The sequence below is a fragment of the Lissotriton vulgaris genome, chromosome 2_1 (genome assembly GCF_964263255.1).
Source record: "Lissotriton vulgaris chromosome 2_1, aLisVul1.2, whole genome shotgun sequence".
In the NCBI taxonomy this organism is placed as follows: domain Eukaryota; kingdom Metazoa; phylum Chordata; class Amphibia; order Caudata; family Salamandridae; genus Lissotriton; species Lissotriton vulgaris.
In genome coordinates, this window is record NC_141687.1 from 1,432,821,356 (window position 1) to 1,432,845,778 (window position 24,423).

Consider the following 24,423-nt stretch of genomic DNA (forward strand, 5'->3'; position numbering starts at 1 on the left):
ATCATTATGTCTGTTGTTCTGTAAACTGTTGCATGTGTTGATAAGTAGCTATATAAGTAAATATATGGGTTATTGATTGGTTGCCCAAGTATTTGTATGGGAGACTGAGTGTGTGTGTGGGTGGCTGGGAGGTGTATGACTCTGTGCATAGATGTGTGAGCAGTTGATTCACTAGATGTATGGTTTTAAAAGTGCATGTGGAAACAGCTGTATGGGCGGTTGACTGTGTGCATGAGTGTATTGGTGAGTGAATGGATATCTCAGTGCTACATGTCAAAGTAAGTACATATGTAAAACACAGTACATGTGAGAGTTGACATATATAAATTACTGTGCATAAGAGCCAGTGAATGTGTGAGTGGCTGTATGGATCATTGTGAACTTGTATCTGGGATTGTATAAGGGAGTAAATATGTGTTAGTATATGTTTGAATAAGTAAAGTTTGTATAACTGTATAGTTGAGGAAATGGAGGTGTGATTGATTCTTGGCATGACTGACTAGGTGTGTGAGTAACTCCATGGATGAGTGGCAGTCTGAGAGTGTCTGTTTACACTGATTGTATCTAAGGTTATATTAGAGTCTGAAGAGGTTCATCGTATTATCACATGAATGATATCATCAGTGATGTGATCAGTAATGTCAAATGAGATGCCATCAGTGATGTCATCAGTGATGTCATTTGAGATGTCATCAGTGATGTCATTTGAGATGTCATCAGTGATTTCATCAGTGATGTCACTGACCATGTCATGAATGATGTAATGTGTGACATCATCAGCAGTGGATTGCGGGTGCGCGATATATAGTTAGTGCAACTAACTATATATGAAATTTCAATGGTTTTGTGTGAGTAAAATATGGTTTTGTAAATGCTCATTCCTAACTATATATGGTCTATAACCTATGGTTTTTTCAGTGAATTTTCAAGGTTTTGTAAATGCTAATTCCTAACTATATATGGTCTATAACCTATGGTTTTTTCAGTGAATTTCATTGGTTTTTTAAAAGCTAACATCTGTAGCTGTAAAATGTATTCTTCTTTAAATCCAAAAATATATTTTAGATGTTTATTAATAATTTTTTTTTAAATATTTTTTTTCTTCGCTTCCGGTTCGCGAACCGGGAAGCTTTCCGTTAGCTCATCTTGATGCCGCGACCTAGTCCGCGAACCGGTAAACGTTTCGTTTGCGCAACTGTAACGGGTCGCGGAAGCGCGAGGAAATCACTTTGTCGCGTAATGCGTCTTATGATGCGCCGCGTTAGCGCTCCCCGAAGTGCTCCGGACAGCGAACCGGAAGCGATCCGGGACGCGGCGCGCACCGCGTAACGTGAGCGGAACAAGTCATGTGACTTGTTTATAAAGCTTTTCATTGGTTCATTTCACTTTTGCTTTCCAAATGATGTAAGACTAGGTCATATGACCTAAAAATAACACTTTTCATTGGTTTAGAACTTTTGCTTTTCCCAAATGATGAAAACCCCTCCTTCTTTCCTCACTCTGACTTTCATCTTGGTGAGAGAAAGACCATTTTCCTAAAGTTGAGCAATGGCTTCTGTAGTTGCTTCAGCTGCTGAACCCCCACCACCACCTCCACCTCCTCATGGGAAGAGAGGACCACCATCTCAGTTCATCACCAACACAGAGGAGGAAGAGGATGAACTAGAGGAAGAGGAGACAGAAGAACCACAGTTCTTACAGGAGTTGCCCCGTGTTTCCCGTCGGAAAACCAGTTTCATCTGGCAGTTTTTTTCAATCCCTCGAGGGGAGAAGAAAGTGAATGCAAAGTATGCCACCTGCCTCATTTGTAAACACAGGTTATCAAGAGGCACTGAAAAAAAGTATAGCATGGGAAACTATACCATGCATCGCCATATGAGCAGGTGGCATCCACTGAACTACAGCCGTGCAGAGTTGCGTGACCTGCAGGATAATCCACCAACAACTCCTGTGGCCAGGTCAACTTCGCAAATATCGTTGACAGGAGGAGAGGCACAGGAAACCGTGCCAAACATTCAGAAGAACTTTTTACATATGAAAGTAACCTGTTTGTATTGCGGTGCATTGCTTTCATGTGGTAACATGAGCATAAAGTTAATGAACATTGCTTATGAAAATCACAATTGCCCTAACCAACCCAGACAGTAATTTTTTTTTTGCTCCTGTTGAGCCCTTTTCAATGCCTGTTTTTTGTTGTTTCCCCTCCATCAAAAACAAAAAAAAACCATAAAACTGTTCAAAAATACAAAAAAAACAAAAAATGTTTAGAAAAAAAAAAAAATAACAACAAAAACATTAAAAAAAAAGTTCTTTTCAGAACTACCTCCCCTTTCAAATAAAATTGCTAGAATGTTTAGCACTCTGGCAAGCTCTATTTCTTTTGGTTCGCTTTCCCGTTAGCTGCCCGGTTCGCGAACTAGGAGCGAACCCAAAAAATTTTTTTTTAAAAAAAGAAGAGTAAATATAAGGGAAGTAAACAGAGAGTAATGTTAAAAGAAAGACAGCTATAGGGAGTAAACCAGATATACTGTTTAATAGATCTATTTACCGAAGAAAAGATGGAAGAGGGTATAATTGCGAAAAACAAAATGGATAAGGAAGTGAAAGAAAAAAAAGAGAGTAGAACAATAACAAAGAAGAGTTTCTTGGAGAATGTGAGTGAATGTTCAAAATAAGATTAAAACATGTGGAATAACAGAGAGAAAAAATAGAAAACAGAAAAGAAAAAATAACAGAAAAAGATTAATTGAAACAGCAAAGAAATGTAAATAACATAGAGCCATATCATCAACATAGGCAATAAAAGTTTTGCATTTTTTATCAGCAGAAATATGTCGCCAAAGCATTCTAATTAGCTTGATACATATGACCCCAAGTGAGGCCTGTCTTGCAACATGGTGCATCTTTTTCATCACTGCTGCATCGGTTTCATGTGGCACGGTTTTAAAACAGCATGACACATTTGCCTAGATGCATCAATTTGTAATTTTGACGCCTCATAACATATCTTTTGCACCACCACTGCGTCACAAAACTGACGCACAGTGGCGCAAAAGAGGCATACATATATCATAAATCTGTCCCTAACATTTTAAATAATTAATTCAGGATGACGATAAGGTGTGGTCTCTCCAGAGGTTTGTTTAAGGTGAGGCGTACTCAGGGTTGCAGATCAATTTTACGCTTGTTAAAGAATACAGAGGAGATAATACATGTGAAGGCCTACCAATGAAGTAAGTCATGTCCACTTATTACATCATTCATGACATGGTCAGTGACATCATCAGCAGTGGATTGCGGGTAGAAAGAGTAGAAAACATTTACCTTATAATTCTTGTTAACTTTTTCAATTCTTTTTTCATACTTTCAATCTGAGAAAGAGACAACAAACATTTCAAAAATATTAAAACATGTATTTAAAAATTAGAAAAGACAAGGGAAAAGGTTCAAGAACAAACAGTTTTTCAACAACTTTAACATTTACAGAAGCCTCTGCTTCTCTACGTCCCCTACACAATCCTAAACATATATATTAAACAAACAGTATCTTGATGCTGATGAAGTGAGGCCTATTTTGGAACATGGTGCATCTTTTACACTGCTGATGTCTCACAATAATGATGCAATAGCAGCGCTAAAAAGATGTAAAGCCATCATAAAATTGTGTCTAACATTTTAAATGATTGTTTCAGGATGCTAATAAGATGTGTCCTTTCAAGAGGTTTCTTTAAGGTGAGGCCTATTCAGTTTTCAAAAAAAACAGTACCCAGAAGTGCAGCACTGTAAGCATTAACTTTGACACTTACAGAAGCCTCAGTTTCTCCATATCTACCTCACATTTCTAAATGTATATCATAAGTACAAAAAGTAGAGAATTAATTATACATGTTAAATGGTTTTTTTTTTGCTGTTCTCAGAATGTATCCAATTTCACTTAAATCAGTGACTTGAAGGTATTCATCATGTAACAGCGGGGAAAAAAAAACACAATCAAAATGATTGTGTTTTAAAAACCCATACAACCTAAGAAATCTGAATTCAAAACTCCTTAAAATTAACTTACTTTCCATAACGTCGAAGGATGTCCTATGAACAGCGTACACTCTGTTGTGCTATAAATATTTTCAGTCCGCCACTTTCTGAAAGAAAACCTCCATCGTTTTGAAAAATATGTTACATACAATAAAAGACTTCTCACATTCTACCACATGTTTCCACTTGGCCAAATCATGTTGCAGCGTTTTTCAACTCTTGTAATTCTTATAATGAAATCCAGTCATTTTCTATTTTCGCAACTTTCAAAAAGAAAACATTTAAGATTACTTTCACAATCCTGGACTACTAATATCTTACCCTTCTTTCTCACTCATGTTCTCCTTTTCCTATGACACTGATACTGCTTACTATGAAGCAGACTTACTTGCATCAGGTTTATATAGTTGGATTTTTAAATTCACATTATAATTAAAAGTTTTGGACCAATAATCTAGACAGCATTGCAGACTTACATTCCCTCTACTTCATGAACCTTTTGCAATTCCTCAGAGGCAATCCAGAGATTCTTTCCTTAAAATTTTGGTTTTAAAAACACCAGGTAAGAATTTTTAAGGTCAAACGGCAATTTTTTTTTGAAAGTTACAACAGAATCGTTGCAGAATGACCAGCCGTTTCGAGACTTTAAATAAGCTGTGTAATGTCCTGATGTTGTTGAAGGACCATCGTGATAGATAATTGCTACAGTTACAAAAGTCCCTCCTGATATTGACAGCTGAGAAGCAACAACATTTTTTATTAAAGTTGACAATTTTGATCCATCAGGCCTACATCGTTGGATCATTAAAATGACATACTGGCCATCTCTTCTTATAAATAATGTTGACATCATTTCAGATTTACATTGGCTACACTCCATGTTGTGATCAGCTGCATTTACTAGCTTATTAAAGGAGACTGATTTACTGTCTGGCAAAGTTAAATATATAAATCTTTCTGAGTCTACACTAGTAGTACTTGATACCATACAGTTCTCGCAGTCATGCTGCCATTGATAAGAAAGCCCAAACAGGTGATCTACATCTACACCCTCATCTTGCAATACATTAAGCATATACATTAAAAACTCCTGACAATCCTGCTGATTATTTTCAGAGAAGTCTGTTTGACCTGAACATTCATCTAACAGATAACGAACTTCAGACACACTTTCTACTTTTGTTCGATCAGTACTACATTTCTCTAACACAGAATTCAACAAACAGCATAAACTTTGTTCCGAATTGAACACAATCTGTTCTTTTAAAGTCTCTAGTGAAAAGAGAACATTAACCACTACATTTGCATAGCAGTTGACACCAGAACTGTTTTCAAATTGAAAACCGACAACATCTTCAACAGAATCCACTTTCTTTCTGCTTACAATTTTCGGTTCATCGACTTTTGGGCTTTTTGCTACAACCTCTCTACTATTACTGATATTTCTTCGTTTCCGGCCTACCACACGTTTCTCAAACAAAGGATATTGAGGCAAATGTGGCGCATACTCTTTTCTTAACCTGTTGTATTCCTTAACACAATCTAGATCCGCACAAATGTTTGTGACATCACAGTCAATCAGGTACAATCCCGATAAAGTTCTAACTCGTGACAATGCCACATATGCCATACCCTCCTTGAACACAGAACTGCCAATATTCACCAATGCAGTATCTACACTTAAACCTTGCGATTTATGGATTGTCACCGCATATGCCAAGCAAACAGGAAACTGTTTACGGCAAACATATAAGTCTTTAACAAGCAAAAACCTAGCAGAACAACGACCAATTAACTGTACTTCCTCAATACCATCAAATTTAATTTTTAAAAATTCAATTCCATCTCTACTTCTGTATTTCTCAAAATCAACAACATTACCCATTGATCCATTTACCAGACCTCTTTCAACATGTAAATTCCTTCTCAAAATGATTCGGCAATTTAAACACACATTCAAAGTCTTTTCAAAACCCGCTGTTTTAGATATAGTCTTCTCTAATGAATCCAATTTTGATTTCAAATTCTCAGACAAAATAATTGTTGATCCCATATGCTCTATTTTGTCAATAGCTTCATGTTTTACAATCTCTTGCTTTTCTAAATTCAACATTTTGTTGTTGAAGATGGCACATTCTGCAAGAGTTGGCATCAAACATATTCCGGATTTCTTCTCAGTAATTTTCTGAAAAATATTCTCAGGCACAATGTCTTGTTCGGGATATAAATTTGAAGTAAACGTGCATTTAAAGCTTCTTTCCCATGCTCGGTCACTTTTCCAATTCTAATATCTTGTAGAATATTCTTGTAATCTTCATCCTTCGCCTGACGCATATTTTCATGCAGTTCAGCATAATTGAAATTTAACCATATATTGACGTTGCCAATGCTCCCTAGGCACTTCCTGGTATCTTCATGCGTGAGTATTTTGAACACAGGTTGTCCTTTTACTGGTGTCAGCTGCAGAAGATCTCCGAAAACAATGATGTGTTTGCCACCAAATAACACATCATATTCAGTTTTAAGAACTTCTTGCATTCTTAAATTCACAAAGGCAAGCATGACATTGGAAACCATGCTTACTTCGTCAATGATAAGAAGTTTCATTTTCCTCAAGACTCTTGAAACTTCACAACAAGCATCCCCAGATAACTTGTGGTATTGTAATTTGTTGTCATGCTCCACCGGCAGCATCAGTAGACGATGCAAAGTAATCCCTTTAATGTTATGTGCTGCCAATCCAGTAGGAGCGGTAACAACACAAGACAGCGATGACTCAGTCCTTTCCTGCAAGTAACAAGAAATTGCTTTAATGAGGAAACTTTTTCCAGTTCCCGCTTCTCCACTCACGTACAGTCGGACAGGCTTCAATGATGTACATGAGCACTCTTTCTTCTCATGACTTAATCCATGCTCAATTTGCTTGGTAACTTCATCATATATTTTCCTCTGCTCAACGTTGAGTTGTTTTTCCAAGTCTTCTAAATTAACTGCATCCTCCTGAGCATGTGCCATGGCTCTTTCCACTTCATTCATAGCAGTGGCAGCTTCATTTTCGATAATAGGTCCTCCTAGTGGATCCTGACTCAATGAAACAGAACTCTGACTGTCCTGAGAACTGTCTCTGGCAATATCGGCTGCAATCGTTGCTTCCTGCTCAATTTCCAAAGTCAACATTTCTTAATATTTGGGAAAAGCAGGACATTCTATGGTCTCCTTAGCAGCAGTGAAAGAGTCTTCGTAACAGAGGAAATCTCCAAGCAGTTCCTCTTCTGCACGCCAAGGCTTGAAAAGTTGCAAAAGTGCTAAATAGAAAAACTCCTTTTTTTCTGGAGATTCGCCACTCAATTTTCGATGGTTTACTAATTGGCATTTTCTTTGCTTGACCAGACATCCCTCACTTCCAATTACAGCATACACTCCTTTCTCAATATCTTCTTTGATGTTCCTCTTGAATATGTAATTTTGTAGAACCTCATACAGACAAACATTCTCAAGGTGACTGCTTCGATTTGGATAATATGTATCCAACATGTTGGTCTTCAAAATGTCGGTACTGTTTGGTTCCTTTTCTGCCAAATACTCAATTTCCCGGACAGGTTTTAGAACTCGATTTCGCGTTGCAGCAAGACCAAGACTCGCCCAAACTATACTCCTGGATTTGGCATAGAGACTTGCTGAAGACAACCGGTCACAACATTCGTAAGCTCCGATTTCTCGATGCGACAACATCTTCAGACTGAAACTGTACAACTTCTTGCTGAGGCTCTTTTCATGGGAAATGTCCTCCCACATATCCTTCAATTCTGTCTTTTCTTTTTTGGTGATGTAAGATGTCACATACCGAGCCACAGCCATACAGTTGTCAGCCACAAACTGTATATCCATGTTAGCATTCCACATGGACAAAATCACTGGGTTGTAGTCGTTGATGTACTTGGACTCTTCGTTCCTTTTCAAATTGTATGTATTTTTGGGTGATTTCCTTGTCACATTATGTTGCAGCGAAGACATCAAACTGTTCACTCTTCCTTTAGAAATCACCGGTCGTGGAAAGTTGAAACGACATTTGGTGTAGAACTTGTCCTTGTTTCTGAATTTACGACGACAGTACTTTCCACAACGATGGCTTTGGAAACGTAGAACTTGTTCTCTTAGGCTTTTCTTCTCCGTTACGTTTGGAACAGCACACGTAGAATACTGTTCTATGAAATTCATCACTAAGTCATCCGGATCTGTTCCAAATTTAGGTGCATCCTTGATCCACAACAACATATGTATATGAGGAGCACCTCTTGCTTGGTACTCCTTTCTCCAGAAGAAATCCAACACCTCTCCAAGAGGTGGATTCTTCTTATTTGTGATGAAAGACATCATAGCTTCAAATCTATGATTGAAGTACCTGCATACATTCACTGGATCCAAAGAAAACAGTTCTCCAGGTGTCTTGAATTCAATGTTTTCAATATTTCCATTTCGTAGAAATTCAAGTAAGTCTTCCCAGCCATACTCGGCACAGCTCAGAGTAAGGAACCATGTTGGAGTTCCTAAGTTCCTCAGCATACATTTTAAATCACCATGACGACGGTACCAGTACTCATTAGTACCACGCTGACACGCCATGAGATTAATTAGGTGAGAATCCAAAATACTGTCTTGGACATTGACTTTATGCATAAAGTCACTTGCCGAGATGTTTCGCATCTGTATACCACTTTTTAAGATGTGGTTCACTGCATATGACAGTCCAGACAGATCGCTTTCAAACAGGAGATGAAACAAATAGGGAATACATTGACGAAACCTAGGATCTTCTGCATACAATCGTAAAGTCCGGTATTCAGACGCAGGAATTTGATGAGGTCGCTCATCATATCTTCCTCCTCGACCTGTGGGAAATAGCTGTGGAAAACACCGAGCTTCCAAACTTTCCTAACAAACACTAATGGGACTCCCTTTGGCTTGTTTCATTTGAAACAACTCAATTGCATTCCCCATGACTTCCTTGGAATGCAAAGGATGAACACTATAATGTTCATATATTTCTTCACTTTTAGAGGCCTCTACTTTCTCAATTTGGCCAGCACACAAATCGCTATCCTCTTCATCACTTTCTTCCTCTTCTGCAACATATACATTTATATAGTACTTATTATTTTTCTTCAAATACAATGTTGCCTTTTTGACTTTCCTAACATCCACTAAATCTTGCCATATTTTCTTATTCTTTGTCGGAACCCCATTAACCAAGATAACCAGAGGTTCCTCTTCTCTCCAATTGTGTTAATGTTTTTGTTCAAATCTAGAGGCAAATAAACAACTCTTCCCATTAATCCTCTCTGTAAATCTGATGGAGGCAACTTTCCTGTCTTTGGCTCCATTCTTACAATAGCCTGAAAGGGATGGATACTTTGAATCAAAATAGATTCATAAGTATTTAAATCCTTCAATTCAGAAGGAATCTCAACCAATTCCAGATTATTATGAACCGCCCTAGCAGGCATCTGGTTTTGGTTTAATTTGTTACAACAATAAGTACACACACGTTGATCTGATCCCAAATCAAAACAATTTTCTACCATCAAGTATGTGGCGAAATCCTTCCATTCACTATTATTTTCCCTTTCTGCATATAAATCCACTAACTTAGTCTGATTCTTATAATAAGTGCGTCGACAACACACACAAGTGAAATTAGGCCTCTCACTTGATTTCATCTGAAGCGTGGCAATTTCCTTCTGAAAGTTATCTGTACTAGAAACCTGTACATTATCTGGAACATTACCTTCTACTTCTGGGTCAATTTGAACATTCTCATCTTTACTACCAAAGTAACAAAGCTCAATTTCTTCACAAATATTCTTGACATCTATTTCAGAACCATGCAAAAGAGCAGCACATAATTGTTTAAGCATAATTGCTGGACTCTTAGCATAATACAACATTCTCACTATTTTCCTGACTTTATTATGATGCACTGCTAGCATCCTGAAATGATGAAAAACACTCTGGCATACTCTCCTGGAAAGACAAGCCAGTGAATGACCACGCAAACCTGTCATTTGTCTCACTCTGCAAGGATCTAAATCTTGTAACAACTTCATTTTCTGCTTCAAACTTTTCTTATTAAATGTCCGTATAAAATCACAAAGCAAATTGATGGAAACCTGTCGCACACTACAAATAGAACTACACTTCCAAATGTACACAGGACCCTTAGGACGTCTTCCTAAAACATCATTACCTAACACCTCGTCTGTCTCTGTTGTCACAAGTTTTTCTTTTTCAACTGGACAACCATCCTTCACTTCATAAGCTCGACCACTGGTGTCAACTGCAAACACCAAATCATTATCCTGAAAATAACTCTCCTCATTAAAAAATGCCTCACAACTTGAACTATGCATCCATTGTCCGGAAAAAACTTCACAAAAGTTACTACGATTTACTACTCTTTTCCATCTACTATTTGATTTGAAATCAGAAATTACCTTGCTTAGTTTCCTAATTCTATTGATTACCAAAATAAACAACTTTCGCTTAATTTCAAAAGCATGATCAATAATTTTCTCTACATTTTTCTTCTTCTTATAAAATGCCACTTTCTGTTGGCCTTTCTTAATATTTTTTAATAAATTAACTATTATCCTGTTGCGGAACATTCGTTTTCGAATGTCCCTAAACTGTTGTTTCCTTCTACTATCATGCACAGAGTTATCTCTTGCTCTACCAGTAACATTTTTGATTGGGCTTTCCTTTCCATTTAAATTGCTTTTCTTTTTCTGGACTGAAACATTTTTTGTAGAAATACTTTTTTTTACTACAAATATTTCTTAAGAATGATTTTGTGCTCTTACCCGGAGCTTTCTTGGTGATTTCACAAATATTTTGGGAAGAGGACTGCTGCAATAATACATGATCTTGCTGTCTTTGACGTTTTCTAGCCTTTCTAATTCGATTCTTAGTTGGCATTTTTCAAATTTTGAAATGATCTGCAGTTGAATCTGTGGAAAAATATAATAAAAAATATTATTAACCACTATTACCAAACAGTAAATGAATAACAGTCATCAAAAACTTAACACCCTACTTATTATTTAACATAGCAAATCTTTTGCATCAGCACTGCGTCACAAAAATGACACACAGTGGTACAAAACAGGCATACAACAATCATAAATCTCTCCCTAACATTTTAAATGATTAATTCAGGTTGACAATAAGGTGTGGCCTATCTAAAGATTTGTTTGGGCCCAGATCTTTGGACTGGGGTGAATGTGTGTCATTGATCCACATTCGGTCCATCACCTGTTTTGTTTCTTTAAGGTGAGGCCAACACATGGTTGCAGATGAGATTTTCACTTGTTGAAGAAAACAAAGGAGATAATACATGTGAAGGCCTACCAATGAAGTAAGTCATGTCCACTTCACTCTTGAACAAAGGGCAGACCTCTTTTGAATCTGTGGTCACACCTAAACTTCATCTGCACAATGTAATTCATAAACTTAGGAAACACTAGTGATGTAATTGAAAAATGTGGAGTTTCTTTTCCTCATTTCAGAATTACATCACCTGTGTTTCCTCATTGACTTAAAATGTCCTTAAGACACATGAAAGCGTTTTTTTAGATTGCCCTGGCACCATTTTTGGGACATTTTTAACATGACTACGTAACTCCCATAATCAAAATCTAAATTTGCCAAGCACAGGTGGGAGCGTATTTACAAGAAACTTTCCCCATGAAGAACGTTTTCCATTTAAAAAGGGAAAAATAACATCATAGACACTCAAATGCTTTATAAATATGACCCAAACAACCTATGAAGCTCTAGCAGTACATATCCAGAAATGTAATTGATTTCAAAAAATCGTTTTTAAACACAGCAAATAAATCAATTGGATAACTACATTCAAGAGGAAATGACTAAAAATGTCCTTGAAACACATGAAAGCGTTTTTAGGAATGCCCTTGCACCATTTTTGGGACATTATTAACATGGCTATGTAACTCCCATAATCAAAATCTAAATTTGCCAAGCACAGGTGGGAGCGTATTTACAAGAAACTTGCCCCATGAAGAACGCTTTCCATTTAAAAAGGGAAAAATAACATCAGACACTCAAATGCCTTATAAATATGACCCAAAACAACCTATGAAGCTCTAGCAGTACATATCCAGAAATGTAATTGATTTCAAAAAATCGTTTTTAAACACAGTATATAAATCAATTGTATACCTGCATTCAAGAGGAAATGACTGAAAATGTCCTTGAGACACATGAAAGCGTTTTATTGAATGCCCTTGCACCATTTTTGGGACATTATTAGCATGGCTATGTAACTCCCAAAATCAAAATCAAAATTTGCCAACCACAGGTGGGAGCGTATTTACAAGAAACTTGCCCCATGAGGAACGCTTTCCATTTAAAAAGGGACAAATAACATCATAGACACTCAAATGCCTTATAAATATGACCCAAAACAACCTATGAAGCTCTAGCAGTACATATCCAGAAATGTAATAGATTTCAAGAAATCGTTTTTAAACACAGCATATAAATCAATTGTATACCTGCATTCAAGAGGAAATGACTGAAAATGTCCTTGAGACACATGAAAGCGTTTTATTGAATGCCCTTGCACCATTTTTGGGACATTATTAACATGGCTATGTAACTCCCATAATCAAAATCTAAATTTGCCAAGCACAGGTGGGAGCGTATTTACAACAAACTTGCCCCATGAAGAACGCTTTCCATTTAAAAAGGGAAAAATAACATCATAGACACTCAAATGCCTTATAAATATGACCCAAACAACCTATGAAGCTCTAGCAGTACATATCCAGAAATGTAATTGTTTTCAAAAATCGTTTTTAAAAACAACATATCTGTTTCAGCTTACATGAGAGACCATGGAATGGGCTCCATGTACAACAATAACTTGTGTTACTGCATGCCAGAATGCTACACCGAATATGCAATTACAATTTCTCCCAAAAAACAAAATCTATTTGTATATCACTTGAGACAAAGCCACATTTTAAAAACACAGCTTTCTTCATCATTTTCTCCTTAAATCATACTATTCTCTATCTAAATTAAATAAATCTTTTCTCACCTTAGCAAATACTTTTTGAGTTTCAAAACAGTCTCAGAAATACTCCAAATTGTCTTCAGCAGAACAAAGAAGAAGCACTCCAGAGGCTGCAGCTATTGAAAGCACACAAATACAGATATTCATTACACATATCTCTCATATTAGCCAATCATAACTCTTCCCTCACTTTTCTCAAATCAAAACCCTTCCCCCCTCTGCCCTCTCTGCCTTTTTTGCTTAGCAACCACCTCCTGAAATACCTCTCATGTTTGCAAATTCACACAACAATGTTTCAATTGAACTCTGAACTCTCAGTGCACCTGCGTATCCAGTGCAATCTTTCATTAAATGTTTCTTCTTTGACCATTCAAATTACATCTTTCAAAGAACACATCCATGCACCCTAACTTTCTGTTTTCAGAAATGGAAATCCACCAATCACTGCTAATGAATAATTAGCACTGGAAATCCACAGTTTTTTTTCTTTACAAACTCCTACTGTTTCAACTGCCCTTTCATTACCACACTTCATCTGACTGCAGCACAACCTTCTCCCACCATGTTTAATGTCTGGATTGTTGGACATAGTTACATCCACTGGGCTCAAAGGTATGCTGAGAACAGAAATTTACCTAACCTCAATTTACAAGATGTGGAAATTAAGTGGTTGGGCCAAAGAGGATTAAAATGTCACCAATTGATACTATTGGTGAAAACCTTTATGCATTTACCAAAACCTGACCTGTTAATTGTGCACTGTGGAGGTAATGATTTGGGCACTTTGACTGGGGTAGGTCTGGAAATGCTTTTAAAGGACACCTTTGAGCAATTAATGGCACTTTTTCCTCAAACTGCCTTGGTATATTCCAATATATGCCAAAGACAGAAATGGAGGTGGTCCAACCAATTTTGTCCACAAATTGAGAAAGCGAGGAAGCATGTAAACAAATCTGTTTCAGCTTACATGAGAGACCATGGAATGGGCTCCTTGTACAACAATAACTTGCGTTACTACATGCAAGATATCTACAGAAGAGATGGAGTTCACTTCTCAGATGAGGGCAACAGAATTTTCATTCTGAATTTAAGACTGTGCATTGGTACCTACTTATAAGTACCTAAATGTACCATAAACCCAAAAGCTCTTCTCAGAGCTACCCTTCATCTGATCACTCACAATTATTATTTTTTTCTAACTTTTTCACTAATTTTCAACAAAATACGCTCCCCAGGGCGCTACCCGGTTCGCGAACCGAAAGCTAACCTCGCGGAATTTTTAAAAAAATTGTTTTTTTCCGCACATATAAGCCTCCTCAACCACCCTCAGAAAACCTAGGGGGTCAAGATAAATCTACCATGCCCCCTTCTACCCATTCTGAACATTATTTGCCCTCCATCTTGTATCTTAATGCGACCAAAACACAAAATGGAGGACTCCCGTGACGCTTAAGGTTCGCGAACCGAGCCGCTTCCCGGGAAGCGGTCCAAAAAAGAGGTGGGAAAGTAATTTACAGAAAAACGACTAGAGACACTATCACCAAATATAGATTAGCTCATACTACATAACAATCCCTTTCATTTTCACAAATTTGATTGAAATTCCATTTAGCCATTTAGCCTGTAGACCTCTCTAAATACCGTGAGGTAAATTACTTCACAAAACACATCTGAAGTGTTGGAATTGACAACCAATGAAAATGTTAATTTCATTTTCTACTTTTATTACCTGACATTTGATTGGTTATATACCTGAATATATATAAAGGAAGAGAAGGAAACACAGCCATTTTGACTACTACTTCTTGTTGTATATATCATTTGGAATATCACTAATCACTTCAACTTGTTTCTAAAGGTAAGTTGTTATTTTTAAAACTGAAGTATATTGTGCACTATAAGTAAATATGGTAAACTTTTTCAAATAGTTATATACTATCCCTCAGTACTAGTTATAGATTTAGATAGACTTCTCTGTTATAGTTATGGATGGACTTAGGCTTCTCTTGTATAATTATAAATTTACTTATGTTAAATCACATACACTTTTTTATATTCCTACTACCACTCTGATACTATACACTGCCCAAAGATAAATTCACTGATAAAAAATGCCTATCTAAAATTAATCCCAACAGTGCCCTATCTCTACTAATATATATTTTTTTAATCCAAATTTCAGGCAAAATGGAAGGCGAAAACCAAGTTTTTTTTAAATGGACCTGCAAGAGAGCAGCCAAGAATTGATTGATACAATTGATCAAATTAACATTGAATTTATGGATGAAACTTGGGACAAAGAACTACTGCAATGTGTCCAAGCAGTAGATGACCTCCTTGAAAATGAGAACATTTTACAACCACACAGATTGCAAACAATATTCCAAGAAAATAATGACATTTCAGACACTGAAATGTTAGAAAGTTTAATAAATTATGAAACACAATCAAAATAAAAAAAAAATGTTTTAAAAATAAAGAAAACAAAAAAAATCAACAAAAACAACAAACAATTAACATACAGTATTTGAAAAGTCTATCATTCTTTTTTCCTTGTAGTACGCTGCCCAGAACGCTTCCGGGTTCGCGAACTTGGCGCTCACCACGCAAAAAAAAAAAAAAATAATAATTTTTGACCCTGCTGGGCCCTTTTAAAACCTCCACATAAAACCTAGGGGGTCAACGAGGATCTACTATGCCCCCTTATGGTAATTTCCCCCTTTGTTTTGGCCTCCTCTTGTCTCTCGATCCTACCGAGAGACAAGATGGCGGCCGCTCCGGACTGTTTAGAATGTTGACAGACACCGGAGAGCCAATCAGCTTCGCTTCGCAAAGTTCCGATACGCGAATATATATCTGTACCCGGAGCGCTGTTACAGATATATATCTTGTTTTAAACGTTCATTTCTCAAAATCCACTGAAGCACATATATTGAGACCTAGCAAAGGCACATCGGGCTAACAGTCCCTACAATTTTGCCAAGTTTCGTGGAAATCCATTCAGCCGTTCGGGCTAAAAGTGAGGCCAACCGCCCTATGGAAATTAACATGGGAAAAACGCGTTTTGGGACCCCCCTTTTTTCTCGGCCCCCCCTTGATGAACCCCCCCCAAATTTCCAGGAGCTGCTCAGAAACAAAATGTGCCATTTTCCTGAAAATTTCAGCCGATTCCGTCCACAAACGCCAAAGTTATTAGACATAGAATTTTCAAAAATCCCATAGGGAAAAAATCCTAACTATATATACCTAGGTAATATATATATATATATCTCCAAAAGTCGTCGTTTTTTCTCCTGCTTCCCCCACAGAACAACGAAAGGAGCGAGACCACAAAGTAGGTGCAGTTTCTTCAGTGCATTTATTTTGTGCCTAGAGTTTCAGCCTGCAATCCACCATGACGCGTTTCACCTCAAAAGAGGCTTGATCACATATATACATTCACTGAAAAAACCATAGGTTTGACACCAGTTATAGTTAGCTGGAAATTTTACTGACATAAAACCATTGAAATTCCCACGTTATAGTTAGTTGGACTCACTATAACTGGCGCGCCTGCAATGCACTGCTGATGACGTCACATATTACATCACTCATGACATCACTGATGACACCATCCCCTGCATGTGTCTTTCTGAAAAATAAATATGTTTTATATATGTATATGTAAAGGTCGATGGAAGAATAAAAGTTTAAATAAGAGTCTTAATGGATGTTTTTTTTTAAAAAAGTTGATTGGTTAATTGGCTTATTAAGTGTATCTTAGTGAATACATATATTAGCGAGTATTGTTTAAATATTTAAATGTTTGTATCAGTGTTTCACTTTGTGTATAAGTGGCTGCATGGGTCGGTGAGTAGCTACATGTGTGTGTATATGGGTTATTAGATTTTTTTTTAGTATCAGTATGAGGGTCTGTATGGTTTGGTGGGGGTGTTATTTAGCACATAGATGCAACAATGACTGACTCACTGTTTGTATGGGTTTTGAAGACCGCATATGTGCAGGACTGTATGGGTGGATTAGTGTGTATATGTGTGTGTTAGTGAATGAATGACTGTCTCACTAGTGTCTTTATCAGTAACTACATATGTTTTAATCCAGTATATGTGAGTATTGATGTATATAAGTGATTATATGTGAGAGTGAGAGATTGAAAGAGTTCTTGTTTAAATAAGGATGTGTTTCTATAAATGATTGTTTAAGAGAGTACGTATGTGTAAGTTTCCTTAGAAGTAAGGTGGTAGTGTGTGTATAGCTGTGTATGCAAATAAATGGATGTTCAATAGTTTATTTGCATGTGTGATTATGTGTGTGAGTAACTTTTGGAGGACTGTCGGTGTGTAACAGGATGTATAGGTGTTTCACTACATATGATGAGTGAATATATGTATGAGTGACTATATAGAACTGTTGGTGAATGAGTGGATGTGTATATAGATGGTGGTATTACTGAATTGGTTGTTGTAACTGGTATGGGTATCTCTATTTTTTGAACATTTTAGTTTCTATTTTTGAATATGTGTTTCAAGGGTTACATTACACTGAAAGGAGGTCTGTCACTCTGTCACAAGGATGTTGTCATCAGTGATGTCATGAGTGATATCACTGACCATGTCATGAGTGATGTAATATGTGACATCATTAGCAGTGCATTGCAGACGCGCAAGTTATAGTGAGTCCAACTAACTATAACGTGGGAATTTCAATGGTTTTATGTCAGTAAAATTTCCAGCTAACTAGAACTGGTGTCAAACCTATGGTTTTTTCAGTGAATTTAATAGTTTTTTTTAAATGCTAATTTCTAACTATAACTGGTGTGAAACCTATGGTTTTTTTTTCAGTGAATTTCATAGGTTTTTTAAATGCTAATTCCTACCTATATAAGGCCTGAAACCTATGTTTTTTTCAGTGAATTTCAAAGGTTTTTTTAATGCTAATTCCTAACTATATAAGACCTGAAAGCCCACCAGGAATCTCCAGTATGCGCCAGGGGACTGCATTGCAGAAAGGTGTAATGAAGCCACGCCCCTTTTTACACCTCTCTGCAACGCAGCCCCCATGCATTTTTGAAGAGGGGGAACTAATTCCCCTTGCATACGGGGGGCCCCTGGGGGCCAAATAGTTCACCTGGAACCTCCAGTATGCGCCAGGGGGCTGCATTGCAGAGGTGTAATGAGGCTATGCCCCTTTTTACACCTCTCTGCAACGCAGTCCCCTGCCGCGTTTGCAGAGGGGGAACTAATTCCCCTTGCATACTGGGGGTCCCTGGGGGCCAACTAGCCCAACAGGAGCCTCCAGTATGCGCCAGGGGGCTACATTGCAGAGAGTTGTAATGAGGCCACACCCTTTTTTACACCTCTCTGCAACGCAGCCCCCTTGCATGTTTGAAGAGGGGGAACTAATTCCCCTTGCATACTAGGGGTCCCTGGGGGCCAACTAGCCCACCGGGAACCTCCAGTATGCGCCAGGGGGCTGCATTGCACAGAGGTGTAATGAGGCTATGCCCCTTTTTACACCTCTCTGCAACGCAGGCCACTGGCACGTTTGCAGAGGGGGGACTAATTCTCCTTGCATACTGGGGGTCCCTGGGTCATATCTGCCCAAACACCGATATTCCGAACGATTGAAAATGACTTTTCTTGAGAAACATTTGGATTTGGATTAGCATGTCCTATACTTTGGAATTTTTGAAAGACTGACTTTGAGGATGCTATAAATTACTCAAGTCTACCCGAATTGTGTGGGTAAAATTGATACCTAGTCACTTTGAATAAGAATGTACTTACGTCTCGTCTAACATTTGGAAGAAATATCTAGTTATATGACAACAGGATACCGACATAACTTGAAGGAAATAAGAACGCCCTGAAGAAGTTCTGTTGTACAGAACGAAATGTTTCGGCTGGCTGTGGTACATAAACTTAAGGAAAATAAAAGCATTTGAATATACACCAAGATTCAGCGCTTCAATAAGGACTCTAAGTGATATGATTTGATTGGACTTATTGTGCAAGTGGTGCTGTGCCAAACTTTGGAATATTCTCCACTACTCTCTACTACTTACTCTCTCCTACTCCACTACTCTCAAATACTCACTCTCTACTAATCATTCTCTACTACTCTACTACTCTCTACTACTCTCTCTCTACTACTCACTCCCTACTACTCACTATCTACTACTCTCTACTACTCACTCTACTACTCACTCTCTACTACTCTCTCTCTACTACTCTCTACTACTCACTCTCTACTACTCTCTACTACTCACTCTCTACTAGTCTACTACTCACTCTCTACTATTCTCTCTGCTACTCACTCTCTACTACACTCCACTACTCAGTCTCTACTACTCACTCTCTACTACTCTCTTTACTACTCTCTACTACTCACTCTCTACTGCTCTCTACTACTTACTCTCTACTACTCACTCTCTACTACTCTACTACTCACTCTACTACTCTCTGCTACTCTCTCTACTGCTCTCTACTACTCACTCTCTACCTCTCTCTACTTCTCTCTCTACTAGTCTCTACCGCTACCTGTACCTCTCTACCTCTCTCTACACACACATATACACATATATATATGCATTTGTGGGGTTCAAAAAAATCTGGTAAACAGGAACGCCGCTTGCAGCACATTGATGACTACTACTGCACTCTGGGAGTTGCAGTTTCACGTGCTGGACTATGGAAGCGACTCCTCCCCCAACGAAACACAGGTGTGCACTTTTCTACTTCAGAGAGCCAAATCACCTTTGAAAATGAGACCGCAGTGGCGGTGGCACTTGGCAGGGGAGTGCATCTGATGAAGGCAAAATGCTGAAACGCATCATGCTGATCCCCCGCAAATAAAGATGGTTGGTTTTGTATCCGGAGTGCGCCCTAGTTTTACTTTCTTTGAGAGGGAAACTGGCTGTGGCAATATCGGCGCGGAGTGAGACCGTGCAAGGGATGCACCTTCCGAAATGACCGGTGTAAAGGGAATACACTGGTACAGCCTAACATCGCTCAAGAACATTACCCCCGCTTTCAAAGAAAGTGCATGACTACATGGTGAGACACCGCTACTCGAGTGATGTCCCGGACTGTGTTCTACGGCGGTGTACAAGGTGAGAAGTACGGATCAAAACTGGCTGAATGCCCAGAATAAACACTGTGACCCCTCACCTGAATTCGTTGTCGACCAGCCTCAATTGTGGGGTTCGAAAAAGCTGGTAAACAGGAACGCCGCTTGCAGCACATTGAGGACTACTACTGCACTCTGGGAGTTGCAGTTTCACGTGCTGGACTATGGAAGCGACTCCTCCCCCAACGAAACACAGGTGTGCACTTTTCTACTTCAGAGAGCCAAATCACCTTTGAAAATGAGCCCGCAGTGGCGGTGGAACTTGGCAGGGGAGTGCATCTGATGAAGGCAAAATGCTGAAACGCGTCATGCTGATCCCCCGCAAATAAAGATGGTTGGTTTTGTATCCGGAGTGCGCCCTAGTTTTACTTTCTTTGAGAGGGAAACTGGAGGTGGCAAAATGCACTTATATATATGTATGTGTATGTGTATATATATATATATATATATATATATATATACACTTATACATATATAAACATATATAGTCTGTATATCTATATAAATACAAATATAAATGCATGCATACATATACATATATGCATACAGATGCATGTTATTTACACTCACTCTCTACTACACACTCTCTACTACTCACTCTACTATTCACTCTCTGCTACTCTCTCTCTGCTACTCTCTCTACTGCTCTCTACTACTCTCTATTACTCACTTTCTACTCTCTACCTCTCTCTACTTATCTAACTACTAGTCTCTACCTCTCTCTACACGCACATATATATATGCATATATATGCATATGCATATATGTATGTGTATATACATATATATATATACACATACATATATAATCTGCATATCTATATAAATACAAATATAAATGCATGCATACATATACATATATGCATACATATGCATGTTATTTACATGAAAGTTTTAAAAACACTAATAAAAGCAAAGCTATAAGCCACCTCATTACAAACAGAATGGACTTAACTTAAACGAGGGCGAGATCTATTGCATTGTCAATGCTTGTTTACTTTGGTTTCATCAAGAAGGCATTCAGATGTGTCACACATTTGCCATAAATTCTGAATGTTAGCACTCTAGTTGCTCATTAGATCACTGTAGTAAAGCTACTGCTCACCAGGGAAGTCTGCTGCTGGTATTCAAAGTGCATGTTTCAGTCTGCATGTCAGAATTTTTTTAATGAAATAGAAGAGGATTTGAGAAGTCACTCAAAATGATCCCTAATTTTTCGTTCTGAAGCACTAATCATACTTTCTATGGCAAAATGAACCCCTTCATTTTGTTCCTTTTTAAATTAAATGTTTTCAGACTTACCACTTCATTCCAATCAAGATGGCTTCTGGTGTGCCATACTTTTGTCATAAGTAAGACTGTTAGCGCTCTAGTTGTTCTTTAGAACATTCTGGGACATTCTGTCATTGGGCTATACTTGGGCTACATCTGGGTGATATTTGGGCTACATTTAGGCTCTTTTGTCTCTGGTGGCCATCTTGGGAGACTGCATGTCAGATTTTTTTAATGAAATAGAAGAGGATTTGAGAAGTCACTCAAAATGTGCCCTAATTTTTCTTTCTGCAGCACTAATAATACTTTCTATGGCATAATATACCCCTTCATTTTGTTCCTTTTTAAATTAAATGTTTTAGGAGTTACCACTTTATTCCCATCACAATGGCTTCAGGTGTGCTATACCTTTGTAATAAGTAGGACTGTTAGCGCTCTAGTTCTTCTTCTTTAGAACACTCTAGGAGGCTGCAGTAGAACACAAAGGAATCAACTGACAGTCTCTGTCCTTGATGGATGTACGTGTTTTACTGAGAATGTCAGACTTCATTCTCACATGACTGAGAAAGATAATGTGAATTTACAGAAAATAGGCTTTCAGTTTAGCTTATAGATCCCCTTCCAAACCACTGTGGGAAAATCATGAGATATTAGTTTTCTTTCAAACATGATTCATGATATCACAGCAGGAGGCTTTTTCCCATGGTAAAATCACCTTTGAACACTCCACAATTACTAAAATGAGCATGGTACCTTCAACAAATGATTTATAATGTAACTAAAGTCCTAAAACCCTCTATTAACTACAATGCTTTTTAATTAGGTGCTATCATGTATATTGGTCCCAAGATGGCTGCCAACACTTCTTGGATGAAGTGCTGAGAGCCAATCAGATCAGATGTGTTGTTAGGCTCTGCCCATATATATATTTTTTTTTGAACCAAAATTACTCAAAATCCACTGGAGCGCATATCTTGAGACATAGCAAAGGCACATCGGGCTACCAGTCCCTACAATTTTGCCAAGTTTTGTGGAAATCCATTCAGCCGTTCGGGCTAAAAGTGAGTCCAACCGCCCTATGGAAATTAACATGGGGAAAACACGGTATGGGACCCCCTTTTATCTCGGCCCCCTCTTGACGAATCCCCCCCAAACTTTCAGGGAAGGAGCGGAGGGCAGCGAGGCAAATTTAAGGAAAATTACAGGCAGATTCCTCAACCAACGCCAAAGTTATTCCCAATAGAATGTTGCGGATTTCCTATAGAAAACAATCCTAACTATAACTACCTACTGGGCAACCGCCAGTAGGTTATATATATATAATATATATATATATATAATATATATATATATATATATATATATATATATATATACACACACATATATATATATTACCTACTGGCGGTAGGATTTTTTCTCTATGGAACTTTTGAAAATTCTATGTCTAATAACTTTGGCGTTTGTGGACGGAATCGGCTGAAATTTTCAGGAAAATGGCACATTTTGTTTCTGATCAGCCCCAGAAAACTGGGGGGGGTTCGTCAAGGGGGGCCGAGAAAAAAGGGGGGTCCCAAAACGCGTTTTTCCCATTCATTTTTCCATAGGGCGTTTGGCCTCACTTTTAGCTCGAACGGCTGAATGGATTTACACGAAACTTGGCAAAATTGTAGGGACTGTTAGCCCGATGTGCCTTTGCTGGGTCTCAATATATGTGCTCCAGTGGATTTTGAGAAATTAACGTTTTAAAAAACAGATATATCTGTGACAGCGTCCCGGATAGCGCTCCAGTTCGCGTACTTTTCGCGTAACGGAGCTTTGCGAAGCGAAGCTGATTGGCTCTCCGGCGTCTGTCAACATTCTAAACAGTCCGGTGCGGCCGCCATCTTGTGTCTCGGTAGGATCGAGAAACAAGAAGAGGAGAAAAACAAAGGGCGAATTTAACGAAAGGGGGCAAGGTAGACCCTTCTTGACCCCCTAGGAATGATGTTGGAATTATTAAAGGGTCCCGTGGGGCAAATAAAAAAAATTTGATTTTTTGCGGAAGAAGCGCGTTCCGGTTCGCGAATCGGGACGCGAAACGGGAATTCGCCATTTTGTGTTTCGTTTTAATTAAATTACAAGATTGAGGAAAAACAATGTGAGAAATGGGTATAAGGGGGTACGGGAGACATATCCTGACCCCCTATGTTTTCGGAGGGTGGCTGAGGTTGCTCATATATGTTGATACTTGTCTTCCAGCGGCTGCACGTGAGCGTTTTTTTTTTTTTGCTGCGTGACGTCTGTTAACGTTCGATTCGAAGGAAATCAGGAAGTGTTGACCGCCATTTTGACACTGCGAGTAAATATATTGTTAAAAATAATTGTTATAAATTAATCCATATTGATAAACATTGTCTGCGCCATCTTGCTTTTTTTCCAATGCCACACTTTTGTCGTGCACGGCAGCCATTTTAGATGCCTTCACCAGACCCACTCTCTGCACGACGCCGATCGTGACGTCTGTTAACGTTCGATTTGAAGGAAATCAGGAAGTGTTGACCGCCATTTTGACACTGCGAGTAAATATATTGTTAAAAATAATTGTTATAAATTAATCAGTATTGATAAACATTGTCTGCGCCATCTTGCTTTTTTTCCAATGCCACACTTTTGTCGTGCACGGCAGCCATTTTAGATGCCTTCACCAGACCCACTCTCTGAACGCCGCCGATCCTCAGCATGGCTCCCCACCCTCGCAAGCATCTCCCCCACGCACTGGTCACCCCCGCTCTCTGTCTTATGCATGGGCCATAAACCTCCCCCCATCTGCGCTGCTCTTCCCTGAGAATCACACCCTGTGCCCGCCCGAAACCACCCTTTCACCCTATTCACTACCGCACCCTCTGACACTCC